Source organism: Phascolarctos cinereus, unplaced genomic scaffold (assembly GCF_003287225.1).
Source record: "Phascolarctos cinereus isolate Bilbo 61053 unplaced genomic scaffold, phaCin_HiC Scaffold_4;HRSCAF=312, whole genome shotgun sequence".
In the NCBI taxonomy this organism is placed as follows: domain Eukaryota; kingdom Metazoa; phylum Chordata; class Mammalia; order Diprotodontia; family Phascolarctidae; genus Phascolarctos; species Phascolarctos cinereus.
In genome coordinates this window covers 222,076,003-222,090,085 of record NW_027555847.1, presented here as the reverse complement: position 1 = coordinate 222,090,085, position 14,083 = coordinate 222,076,003, and the positions used below count along the sequence as shown (strand labels likewise).

The 14,083-nt window shown below is 40.9% G+C and overlaps 1 protein-coding gene across 5 annotated transcripts in view; it reads left to right on the top strand.

Annotated features, from left to right (window-relative positions):
- Window positions 1–14,083, top strand: part of CARD11 (caspase recruitment domain family member 11) — a 133,411-nt gene that overhangs the window by 17,184 nt on the left and 102,144 nt on the right. For 3 of the 5 annotated variants that reach the window (XM_020975235.2, XM_020975232.2, XM_078152929.1), the window contains exon 2: window positions 6,332–6,444. The exons of the other annotated variants lie outside the window; for them this stretch is intronic. The gene's annotated coding sequence lies outside the window, so the exon portion shown is untranslated. The remainder of the gene's footprint in view (window positions 1–6,331; window positions 6,445–14,083) is intronic. 5 annotated transcript variants of the gene reach the window in all.

Genomic DNA, 14,083 nt, shown 5'->3' with positions numbered 1-14,083 from the left:
TTTTCCTTCTGCACTGACAGACCCCTATGCTATTGGGAGGGAGGTATGGCTGTCGCTGTTTCTGTGGAGTTCTGTTTACCCACACTGGGAGGTGATGATTGGTGGGGGAGAGGAACCCAGAGCTGTGCCCTGGGTGCCTGGAGGTGATAAGAGTAATAGTGGGTGCAGAAAACCTACTTTGCCTTATAATAGGCATCCTTCTTTTCTCATGCTTAGAGTCTAACACTTCTCTTATGAAGAATTTCACCAACTACGTGGCTAGCCCCATCCCTAGATGTAATTGCACTAGTAACAGGAGAAGACGCTCCCTCTGCTAATATAAACAGGTACTTCCTCCCCCATTTGTGTTCTTCTAGAGTTGCCTGAAGCACCGAGAGTAAAATATTTTGCCTAGAGACACACAGTATATGTCAGAGACAGGACCTAGACCCTGAGATCAGCTTTATCCACAATGTTGTGTTGCACTCTATAAGGAGAAGGAGCAGCAGGAGAGGAGCCATGGTATGGCAAGACAAAATATGTCAAAGGATGGGGGTTCACATCCCAGCTTTGCCACTTAGAACCTCTGTGGCCTGGTACAAGTCTCTTAATCTCTCTTGGCCTCATTTTTGCTGTATAATGAGGTCAGATTAGATGACCTACAGAATAAGCCTTCCCCTGTGTGTGGTCCATTTGACATAAAATTGAATTCTGCTTCCTCTTCCATCACTGACTTGATCCTTAATTTCCCCATCAGTAGAAAGATAATTCATTTTCCCTCTCTTCCTTTCAGGGATGTCATCAAAAAGACAGGCAAAATGAGGTTCATAGAGAACCTGACGTTCCTTGGGGAAAAGTGATTCTCTAATTAAAGCTGTTTCTACCATTAGTCTTTCCAGCGTGTTGTATTGCTAAGCCAAACAGCAGCAGCCTCACAAAAAAAGAAGCCTGGTTTGGCTCGGGCTTTTGTCATCTTGTTTTTGGCTATAACGAGGAAAAGATGTGGTTCAAAGGAGGAAAAGGATGACAGCTTAGAGGGGATGAGATGATGACTGGTGACAGAGAGAAAGCAAAGCTGCTTACTTCTTGGTTGACTTCTCTTTCTCTGCCAAGGAAAACAGCCCTAACAAAAATGACTACTAGGGAGCTCCTATTCCTAAAGCACAGGTCTGACCATGCCACACTCCCCTGCTCAAAAAGTTCCAGTGGCTCCCTGTTACTTCTAGGATCAACACAGGCGGCTCTGCTGGGCATTTAAAGTTCTTCACACTTTGGTTCCAGTGTACCTTTCCACCGGATTACCTTACTTTTCCCTTTCTCTCTCTCTCTGTCTCTCTCTCTCTTTTTTTTGGCTAGGCAATAGGGTTAAGTGACTTGCCTAGGGTCACACAGCTAATACATGCTATGTGTCTGAGGCCGCATTTGAACTCAGGTGCTCCCAACTCCAGGGCCGGTACTCTATCCACTGCACCACCTAGCTGCCCCTACCTTAATTCTCTTGACAGAGGCAGCTAGGTGGCTCAGCAGAGAGAGTGCTAGACCTGGAGCTAGGAGGACCTGAGTTCAAATCCTGCCTCAGGCACTTATTAGCTATGTGATACTAGGCAAGTCACTTAATCTCTTTCTCCTTCAGTTTCCTCAATTGCAAAATGGTGATAATAACACCTGCATCCCAGGGTTATTGTGAGGGTCAAATGAGATGATATTTATAAAGTACTAGTGATCATTAGGAGCCATTATGGCTTCACTATATAATATATATAATATAAATATATATAATATATAATATTACATATAATACATAATATTATATATATTATACATAATATTATATATTATATACATATATTATATATATATATATATATATATATATATATATATATATAATAAGACTAGCCTCGTTTCCTTTTTTGAAAGCCTTACTAAACTGAAAGATGGGGAGAATGTTCTCAATATAATTTACCTAGATTTAAGAGCAGCATTTTATAAAATCTCTCATAGTCACCCTGTTGGAAAAGAAGCATAAATGCAGGCTTGATGAAAATATGATAGCGTGTATTTGGAGTAGGTTGAATGACCAGACCCAAAGAATAGTTATTAATATTTTGATTTTACCTCGGCAGAAGGGCTCCAGCAGAATGCACCCAAGAATCTGAGTTTGACACTATGCTATTTAACATTTTTATCAGTGACTTGGATAAAGAAATAAATGTTATGCTTCTCAGATTTGAAGCTGACACAAAACTTTGAGAGATAGCTAACAAGATGATTAACGGTCAGGATTCAAAAACATCTTTACTCAGAATATTGACCTGAAGATAAAATTGTATAGGATTAAATACAAAGCCTTAAGTTTAAAAAATTGATTTTATCAGTGCAAGATGAGGGAGGCATATTTGTTTGAAAAAGGTTTTTAGTTTTTAGTGCACCACACGCTTAATATAAATCAACAGAGTGATTTGACCACCAAAAACAAATTAATGTGATTTTTTAGCTATATTGAGAAAAACACCTTCTGAACTCTGCCCTGGTCATGCCACATACGGGATATTATGCTATATTCTGGGAACCACATTTTAGGAAGAACATTGGTAAGCTAGAGAGTATTCAGATGAAGGTAACCAAGATGTTGAAGGTTTCTTGAATTCATGCCATGTAGGAATCAGTTAAAGGAAATAGAAATGCTTGGCTTGGAGAAGGTAAGAAGACTCAGAGGGGACATGAAATATTGCTTTCAAGTATTTGAAGAACTGTCACCTGGAAGAGGGATTGAAGTTGCTCTATTTGGCCCCAAAGGGAAGAACTAGGAGTGTTGGATGGAATTTGCAAAGAGACATATTTAGACTGATGGTAAGGAAAATTTCCCAACAATTAGAGCTATCCAAAAACAAAAAATGGAAGGACTCCATTGGAAGGTAATAGGATCTCCTTCAGTGGAGAGAGGTCTTCAAGAAAAACCAGGATGACCATTTGGTGAGAATCCTTTAAAGCTGTCACTTGGACTGGATAGACACTAAGGTCCTTTCTAACTCAGAAATTCTGTGATAGAAGAAGTAGATTTTTCAGTTAAAAAAAAAAGACAAAGATGGTAAGATGAAGAAGCTTTATAGTCGTCACAAGGGCCCTTTAAATTCCCCTGAACAAACACTTGCTGAAGAACTATGGCAGCCTGATAGCCCAGAGCTTTGCCTTCATTATGATGCAGTATGAAGAAGCTGGATCTGTCCCAAGTCCATGCAGGAAAACATACATTATGGGCCTTCAAAAATAAAATGGTGTTTCACCTGTTGACTCATTATATGGTTGCCTGTTGAATGCACCTGTCAAAAAATTCAGCAGTGGGCAGTCAATGGGAGAAGAAGACTATGGAGAAAGAAGCTCCCTAGTTTTTAACCCATCCTTTTTCTCCTTTTCTCTATCCCACAACCCTTTGTTGTGAAGCTAGATCTGGAAGGGGCTTTAGAAGCCATCTAGTCCCTCATTTTATAGATGGGGAAACTGAGGCATAGGGTAGTGTTGTTGTTGTTGTTATTTTTAAATGACTTGCCCAGAGTCATACAGCTAGGACTTCCTGACACATACTCTAGCACTCTAAAGTATAGAAAATACTTTGTGCACCTTAAGGCACTATATAGAAGTGAGCTATTATCATTGGTTGTTGTGGATATACCTATATCATATCTGATAAGTGCCGAGGCTGAAAGCTTCCAACTCTGAGATTCTATGATTCTCTCCTCTCTTGCCAAAGGTCTCTTTCCATTGTTTCACCCCAGGGTTCCTTACAAGTCCCAGGCCAGATGATCATGGAACCATACTTTATTATTCTTGTTATTACCATCATCAATAATAATAATAATCACTTGCATTTATGTGTCATTTTAAGATCTGCAAAACACTTTACCTATGTAATCTCATTTGATCATCATAACAGTCTTGAGAGGTAGGTGCTATTATTAACCCCACTTTAGAGATGAAGAAGCTGAGGCTGAGTGTGGTTAAGTGACTTGCTCACGGTTACCCAGCTAGTAGGCAGCTAAAGTAGGAACTGGACCTCTATATTCTTGACTCCAAGTCCAGTGCTCTATTTACTGTACCAACCAGCTGCCATAATCGCAAACCATGGCATGTCTAGTGTTGCCAAGCCTGGAAAGCCTGCCTTTGATGACTGTGCCCCAGCTGCACAAGCTCAGTGATCTCTTGCCCATCTATTGGCAGACACCTCTCCCCTCCTCTCAGCCCAATTGTATCCCCCTTCCAACTTGTCATTTAGCTACACAAACATGTCCATTAGAAGACCTGCCAGGTTATCAGGCACCCAGTCAACTTTTCCTGAAACTGCTCATTTAACCCCTTTTTGGAGATTTCGATTAACACCATATCCTTCTGGGGCCTCTAGACTCAGCTGGTGAAATTTCTTTCTGAGCAATGATCTATTCTTCTGCTGTATCTAAAAATCAATACGGCAGCAGCTTGTGTCTTGTGCAGGTACCCCCCAAATTACCAAGAACTCATCTTTTAAGTTCTCATAGCAGAGAGCTTTCCTCCTCCATCAGAAGAATTTCTCCTTCCAATGCAACCTTTTCCCAACTTCCCAAGAGCATACCCTCTATTATAAAAATTAGGGACTAGTGCTTAAAAACCAGCTCACACTGGCCAAGGAAGGCTGCTGTCTACTCCATCCACTTCTTGAATGTGGTGAGAAAACTATGGCAGGGTGAAGTAACAGCATTGCTTCCCTGGTGGGGACTACCAACGAAGCCACCACGTATAGTCTTTTAGGTGGGGTGTGCCTGCTGTGCAAGATGACAAATAGGGTGTCCCATAAAATTTCTGAAACTATCCTAGCTCACAGATAACCTCCATCAGACTTTCTAGAGTTCGAGAGAGGTAGGGCACACTTCCATAGTGTTGGTGTTCCTGTTGGCATTTCTTGACTTCCATTCCTACAGCCTCTGATGTAGTATTCCTGGGAAAATAGGAAAGGGCTCAGAAGGTGTTGCCAAGGACACAGGAGTCATTGACCTTATAATGCTAGTTATTGTTGCCCAACCTTTCAGGGATTTTTTGCACCCAAGACCTTGAGTATTTTACAGCCCAGCCTGGTACAGGAGGCATCCCCAGCAACACATACATTATAAGGGAACACAAATACAGGCACATAGGAAATCTACCCATGAACACCAGAGCCCCAGAGACTCAGTACGGTGTTCTGCCACAAAGAATTTGCTTTCTTTCTCTCCCTCTTGTCAAAACAATCAACTCTGCCATCATAATATAAAGGACCAGTTTAGCTACTCCTGCCCCCAAATTATAGCTCTCTGCTTTGATCTACTCCCAGAAGGAAGCCTTCGTGAAAGTGGTGCCCTCATTAGTACTATTAGCAGCAGTTGCCTGCCTGCCTGCCTGTCTTCCCGCACAACTCAATTGCCCTGCCTCCCTGATTGTGTTAGCATTTGGGGGGTAAGGAGTGGATCTCTAGGCATTTAAACATTTTCTTTAATTTAAACATAATCTTTAAATTATATGCCAAAGTAACAAGAGAACTATACAAATTATTTCTGTCAAGAACTTGAATAATAACAATGGCCAGCATATATACCTATATACCTTTCTCTTTGTTTCTCTCTCTGTCTCTGTGTGTGTGTGTGTGTCTCTGTCTCTGTCTCCGTCTGTCTGTCTGTCTTTCACACACACACACAGAGCGTTGTAACACTTTTGGAGCACCCTGCATACGTAGCTATATATGGGAAATTAGTTGACATGTTGCCTACAGTACTTGCTTTGGAGTCAGGAGGACCCGAGTTCACCTTGGGCAACTCACTTCACTTTTCTGTGCCTCGGTTTCCTCATTCATCTAATGGGATAATAATAGCATTTTCCTCCCAGTGTTGTTATGAGGATCAAATGAGGGAACATGAAACGTACATTCCAAACTGTGAAGGACTTTGTAAATCTTAGCTATTATTTATATAGCATTTGAAGGTTCACAAACTTCTTTATATGTTACCATGTTATTATGTTATTTTTATGTTACTATTATTATTCCCCTTTTACAGATGAGAAAACAGAGGCTGAGAGAGGTTAAGTGACCTGCCCAAGGGTACACGACTATTAAGTGTCTGAGGCAGAATTTGAACTCAGATCTTCCTGACTCCAAATCTGGTGGTCTGCCTTCTCTGCTACTTACCTACTCCGGGTGACAGTATTGTAGGACCCTCCCTCCCACTGAAGTGGGAGGATTTGGATTGTTTCACTCTTGCATTAGAAGCAGGAGGGTCCTTTATTATTTGGTGACCCTGCTGGGTGTTTTGGAAGTTTTTGAGGTTTGCTATGGCTTTTGTTTTGACAGCTGCTGCTACTCCTCCTAGTAACAGGACAAGGGGCTGAAGCAAAGTGGAAAGCTGTGGAGAGATAAACAACAGCAGCATTTGAACTTATTTCCCTTCTGCTTGTTCTAACGAGGTTTGTTCTGGGCACCTCCTCACTTTTTTTTTTTTTAAGGTTAATGTTACCTCCATAGTAAGCAATGGTGTTTTCATTAATCAGTGCGAGCTGGCTTCATTTACATTGATACTGGAGTTGTCTGATACTAGTTATCCTTTTAATCCAGGTGTTAGTTTGTATTACATTGTAAGAGCATAACTTGAGGTTAATATATGAGACTGAGAGTTGGGGAGAGCAAACATCTGAGTTCTGTTCTTCAGCACTGCCACTGACTCATTCCTCCACCATGACAGATCATTTAACTTCTTACAGAGATCCTGGGAGTTTTCATTACTAATGGTTGATTACTGATGATTGTGGAGTGCTTTACGTCCACCCTAGCTTAGGGAAGACTGTTGCCATGGAGAGCAATGAAGGCATCAGCTTTGGGAGCTCTCCAACAGAGGAAGCTAAAGGGTGGGGCTGTTTGCCACTAGGCCACTAAAAGAGAGGCAGTCAGACAGACAGAAGGAGGGAGGAAAGAAGGAAGGAAGGAAGGAAAGAAGGGCAGGAAAGAAGGAGAGAGGGAAGGAAGGGTAAAAGAAAGAAACAAAGGGAGAAAAAGAAAGGAAGAGAAAGAGGAATGAAAGAAGGGTAAAAGAAACAAAGGGAGAAAGAAAGAGGAAGGAAAGGAGAGAAAGTGAGAGAGAGAAAAAAGGAAGAAAGAGAGAAGAAAGAAGGAAGGAAAAGGAAAAATGAAAAAGAAAAGCCACTTATATGTCTACAGAATACTGAGTGCTGCAAATGGAGAAATTTGTCAAACAACACCCCCCCCCTTCTTTGCCCCAGAATGAAACAGCATCTAGCCCTAAAATCCTATGGAAAGAAAGAGGCATAAATTTAGGCTTGATATCAGGAAAAACTCCCTAACAATTAGAGCTTTGCCTTGAGAAGTGATAAGTGCTCCTTCCTTAGAGGTTTTCACACAGACCTTGTTGAGTTATGTTATAATGGAAATTCCTTTCATGTATGAATTGGACTAGATAGTTCCTTCCAGTTCTCAAATCCTGTGATTCTGTGATTTTTATCATGAGCTTTGACCCACAATCCACTCCAGATGCTTCTTTTCCACTTCCAGATCTTCAGTTCTACAACCTGTGTCCCAATCAATGATGTTGCCCTTGAACCTTCTGGCCCCTTACCTACACAGGAGTTTCCTGGTGGTAGCACTGCCCCATTCCTTTCCCCCCAGATAAGGAAGACTTCTGATCATAGATTTAGAGCTAGAAATTAAGTTAGAACAGAGGTTCTCAAGCTCTCCACTCAAGATGACCTTGGTATCTCTAGGCCAAAAGAAATACCTAACCATTCTATTGATTAGGTAGGTAGATCCAAACAACTTTATAAGTGATTCTGACCTTACAACTTAGGAGCCATTTAAAAAATAATAATACACATAAATTGAAAGAAAAAAATAATATTTTTATTTCATTCTTAACCAGAATTAGTTACTAATGGGGTGGGTGTGCTTGTTGGCTCCCACTTCTCTGGAATCAGATTCTTTCTGTGGTGGAAACTGACGTGTTTAGCATGGCGCAATGGAAGGAGCCTTGAATTTGGAATCACGGGATCTGAGTTTGAATTCTGACACGGAACTTGGAATCAGATTTGTACTCTACCTCCCTCATTGCAAAGATAGGTACAAAATGAGGAAGTTCCACAAATTCTGATGTAGCCAAAAGTACAAGCAAACAAGACATATCTAAAACATTTGAGAATATTATCAAAAGGGATAGTGGTTTGAGTGGTCTCTGACAGATGTCACATAGCTCTGTGTTTTCCTTGAACACTTAAAATATCTTGCTTTGACTTTGTGGCATGGTGCTCTCTAGCATAGTTTAAAAACCAAGGCTTTAGGAATCACCTGGTCCAACCCTCTTCTCATTTAGCACATAAGGATAACACACAACACATAATAACAATAATATCTAATATTTGCATAGTGCTTACTGTGTGCCAGGCTCTGTGGTAGGAGCTTTCCAAATATAATCCCATTTGATCCTCACCCAACCCTGCAAGATAAGTGCTATTATTATCCCCATTCTTTGTGTTTTTCAGTTGTCTCCTACTCTTTGTGACCCCATTGGGGGTTTTCCTGGCAAACATCGTAGAGTGGTTTGCCATTTTCTTCTCCAGATTATTTTACAGATGAAGAAACTGAGGCCAATAGGGTTAAGTGACCTGCCCAGGGTCACATAGCAAGGAAGAGTCTGAGGCCAGATTTGAATTCAGGAAGATGAGCCTTCCTGACTCTAGGCCCATTTTACAGTTGAGGAAACTGAGGCAGACAGAGGTTAAGTGACTTAATGCCTGAGGTCCGATTTAAGCTCAGGTCTTCCTGACTCCAGGTGCAGCATTCTATCCATCATGTCACCTAGCTGCCTTGTGAAGGTAAAATGACTTATCCGTGGTCATACCTACCTTTGGCATGGTAAAGATTTAAACCAAAGTCCTCTCATTCCAAATCCTGCACACTTTCTGTTGTGCTCTAGCTTCTGCCAGCAGCATGGAACTCTGACCTCAGAGTCCAGATGGTTGGAGGGAGGGGGAGAAGGATAAGACAAAGAAGAGGAAAGTAATCAACTAGGAGATTCTTAAGTAAAGCCTATTGAAATAGAAGCCTCTAATGTTGCTTATCTTAAGTAATTGAGTCTCCATACATTTAATTACTTCACAGGATTAGTTCTTGAATAGTTCATTCAGACTGCCTTTAAAGGTTGCCAATTGATCATATAATCACAAAGTGACTTGATGCATCCAGGCCATTAATAATCGCTTTGTTAATAGTAATGGTAATAGCTATTATCATCATTCACATTTGTGTAGCACTTCATGGCTTACTGAGCCCTTGAGAGACATTATCTCATTTTATGCTGACAACAATCCTGTGAGGGTGGGTAGGACAAATAGAATTATCCCCATTTCACAACATAGAAAGTGATACTCAGAGAGAGGAAGCAGTGTGGTACAGGGGAAAGAGCATTAACATTGGAATCAAGGGTCCAGGGTTCAAATCCTACCTCTGACACTGCATGTGTGACATTGGTGACGTCACTTAATATCCCTGGACATCAGCTTCTTCATTTGTAAAGTGAGGGGGTTGTGGCAGGTACCCTCTGGGGTCCCCTCCAGGTCCAGATTGATGATGCTATAATCTATGGTGTTGTTTGCCCAAGGTCACATAGTTCAAAAGGGTTCTGTGTCAGAATTCAAACTCAGATTCTGTGACTCCAAATTCCAGGCTCCTTTCATTGTACCATGCTAAACACATCAGTTTCCACCACAAAAAGAAGACTGGAATGGCTTTGATCGAGTCATGAATGTACTCTGGATTGTTCTGGATTACCCCCATCTCTGAAGCATCAACTTGTCCCAACAGAATATCGTGAGCTCCTTGAGACCAGGGACTGTCCTGCCTTTTTTTGTAGTCACGGCACTTAGCACAGTGCCTGGCATGTAGTAGGTGCTTAATAAATGTTGATTGATTGATCGATTATCTTGTTGCCACTCTAAGCCTATGAGAGAAGTAGAGTCTCTCTATGTTAGGAAAGATGTCTTCTTTCACCACAGTGTAACATTAAATATTCCTGTTACCCAGAGTGCTGGTGCTGAGGCCTCAGTAGAGATTACTGAACACTTAGCCCTTTGATTCCTGATGCTGCATTAAAGAGTTTGTTGTAGAAAGACAGCTTAATGTTCATGGATTCACCATCATCATTATCATCACCAGCTCTTACTGAGCACCTAGGTGGACATAGAACTGAGCTAACTTTTAAAAAATTGGCACAGCCTGACCTACTCAGGCACCTTTCACAGGTTCATTTTAAAGCCATAGAGGGAAGAAGTGGTTCTTGGATAATTCCCTAGTTGAGTTGTGTGTTAAATCTAGTTTGGCTCCTTCCCTGCCTGGAACATTTCTTTTCATTAAAGTTGAAAGCTGACAGATAACAGGTGTGGGTGCTCTGCCTTTGGACATGAAAGCCATTCGGTATAAAATAAAGCCTTGATGAAATACCAGTGTCTCATTTCCATCTGTATAATCTTAGATCTAGAGCTATAAGGGACCTTAGAGGCCATTGAATCTAGTGCTCTCATTTTATAGATAGGGAAACTGAGGCCAAGAGAAGTTAAGTAATTTGCCCATGGTCACATAGGTAGTAAGTGTCTGAATTGGGATTTGAATTCAGATCTTTTCTGACTTCAAGTCCAGAAATCCACGATGGCATGCTATCTTTCTTCATTCCCTTTCTCACTATCTTCTTACCCTCATTCTCTCTGCTCCTTCACAAAGAGAGGGCAAAAGCTGAAAATTAAACATATCCCTCTATTGGGAAATACACAGGTAAAGGAGACAAGGCAGGTCATGCTCAAGTGCCATTTAGGGGATATTTGTAAGTGTATGTGTTGTCTCTACCATTGCAATGTAAGGTCCTTGAGAGAAGGCATTATTTCACTTTTGTCTTTGTTTCCCCAGCATTTGGCACAGTAGTTGGCACATAGTAGGTTCTTCATAAATCCTTGTTGGCTGATTGATGGTGGGCTATACACAGTCGAGTATTCTTTTGTCTTATTTTTGGAGCCCTCTATAATCTGTCCCTGTCCTTCCTATCCAACCCATTTCCCACTGCTACTCAACACATATTCACCACTCTGAACAGGCTCATTCCCACTTTGGTGCATTTTCTTCCCATCCAAGACCCTTTTTCTCTTTCTCTCTATTTATCCACATTCCACCCATCTTTAAAATCTTAGTTGAAATCTCTTCTCCAGGAAGTTTTCTCTGATGATTTCAATCCACACAGACCTCTTTCTTCTTTAAATTCCTTGTCTATTTATAGTCAAAGGATCATAATTATAAAATACTATCATTGGAAGTGACTTGAAATGAAGTCACTCATCCTTCAGTCACCCAGCCTTTGAATACCTTCAGTCATGGGAAGCCCACCATCCATTGTTACACAGCAAAATTAGAAAGTCATTTCCTATGTTGTGCTACAGTGTCTTACCTCATGTTGTGCTACAATCTATTTCTTTGTAGTTTCCACCCATTGGTTCTAGTTTTGCCTTTGGAGCATATTTAGAACAAATTTGCTTCCTCTTTCACATGGTAGCTCTTTAGCTATCAACTGGCTTCCCCTTTCCAAGGTAAATATGCCCACTTGCCACACAACCTTTCCTCGTATGACAAGATTTCCAGATTCTTTACCATCCTCATCACTGTCATATGCATACATATTAGTTTGTCAGTGTCCTTCCTAAAATGTGGTTCCCAGACCCGAATGCAGCATTCTAAATGGCAGCGCAGTGTAGAGGAGAGTTAAAATCAACTGAACTCAACAAGCATTTGTTAAACACCTACTATGTTTCAAGCACCGTACTATGTGCTGGGGATGCACAGGTGAAAAAAAAAACAGTTCCTACTCTCAAGGAGCTCACAATCTAATGGGAAAGACAATGTGCAAATAATTGTATATAAACAAGATGCAGACAGAATAAATTGGAGATAACTCAAAGGGAAGGTGCCAGCTTTAGGAGGACTTTGAGGGGAGCCTGGGAAGAAAGTAGGCAGAGATGAAGAGAGAGAGAATTTTAGGCATGATGGACAGCCAATGAAAATTCATGAAGTCAGGAGATAGAATGTGTTGTTCCAGAATAGCAGGGAAGCTAGTGGAGGGGGGAGTTGGGAATAAACATTTATATGGCACCTACTCTGTCCCAGAAACCATGCTAAGCACTTTACGAATATCTAATTTGATTCTTACAATAACACTTTGAGGTAGGTAGTGGTGTTATCTCATATCTCAGTTCAGGAAACCGAGGCAAACAGTGGTTAAGTGATTTTCCCAGTATCACACAGTTAATAAAGTGCTTGAGAGGAGTAAGGTGTAAGAACACGAGAAAGTTAGGAAGAGGACAGGTTGTGGGTAGGCTTTAAAAGCCAAAGAGAAAGCTTTTTGTTTGTTTTTTTATCTTGAGAAATAAGTCCAAGGAGCACTGAGTACAGAAGATCTAGGTTCAAATTCCACTTCAGATGCTTCCTGGCCATGTGACCCTGGACAAATCACTTAGCCTTTCTGGGTCTCCCTTTCCTCATTTACGGAATAAAGGAGTCACCAAGTGACCTCTACAGTCTCTTTGAAATCTATGATTTTATAATTCTGTGTAGTCTGATCAGCACAAAATACAGTGGATTTGTCATCTCCCCTGAGCTGAACATTGTACTTCAATTAATGCAAACTTAGGTTGCATTAGTTTTTGGGTTTTTTTAACTGCTGAATCACACAGTTGACTCATTAAGCTTGTGGTCCACAAAATACCCCAAAGCTTCTTCCCCCTACACAAAACAATGCCAAGCTAGGTCTTCCCCATCCTGTGCTAGTGTCTTTGAAGAATAATAATTTAACCTCACTGGAGGACTTTGTATTTATCCTTAACAAATTTCATCTTGTTGGTTTTTAGCCTGTTGGCAATCCATTCTGCATATTGATTTGGTTACTCACATTAGCCATCCCTTTCAGCCTTGTACCTTCTACAGATTTGATAGGTGTCCATTCTCTATCTATCTTCATCCCAACCATTGATAAAAATGTTGAACAGAATAGGGTCAAGAGCAGAACTCTGTGACTATCTACTGGAATCTTCCCTCCAAGTGGTCCTATGACCATTCATTAGCATTGCTTGAGTATGTTTGTTCAACTAGGTATGCATCAACCTCACTTTAATGTGTTACCCAGTCCACATTCCATCATCTAATCCATAAGGATATCTACAAGGAAGCTTTGTCCAGATGCTTTGTTGAAATCAAGAAATCACTGAGTTGGTACACCAATACATAATTATATAATGTTGCATCTGTCTCTAATTTGAAGATCATACAGGGCTGGGAGGAACCTTAGAAGTCATCTGGTCCAATCTTCTCATTTTACAGATGAGGAAACAGAGGCACAATGAACTTGAGTGGTCATATAGGTACTAAGTGCAGAGCCAAGATTCTAACCCAGATCCTTGGACTCCAAAACCAACACTTCATTCCTTCTATAGTATTTCAACAGATTTCCTCTGTATGGCTGGATTATCTCTCCACTAATGCCATTTGCAACCCCCTCCACATTCTGAACAACAACAGCTGCAGCATAGCTGTGTGATCCATGTAGTCTTACAGCTTGTTGTTGTATGTAGCTGGTCATCAGCCCGCTTGTGATATACTTCTCCAAGCGTAGATTGGCTTGTGCTCAGAAGACAGACACACAATCTGTCACTGGGCCCTACTCAAAGCCTTTCCACCTTGGAAGGATCTGCCAAAGCTTGGATTCCTGGCATAGACTGAAAAACAAGGATCACCCTCCTGCCATCCTGAACTACCAGAGTAGAACCTTAATAGAAAAATCTTTTCATATGTATTGGGTTTTTCTCTCCAACTTGATTTTAAGTGCCTTCAGGCAAGGGACCACGTCATATGGAATGATGGGATATAGAGTTGGAATAATAATGGCAAACATTTATATAACTTGTTAAGATTCATAATGTACTTTACATACATTACCTCATTTAGCCCTCACAACAACTTTGGGAGGCAGGTGCTATTTTTTTTCTTTTTTAAAATTTTATTAATTTATTT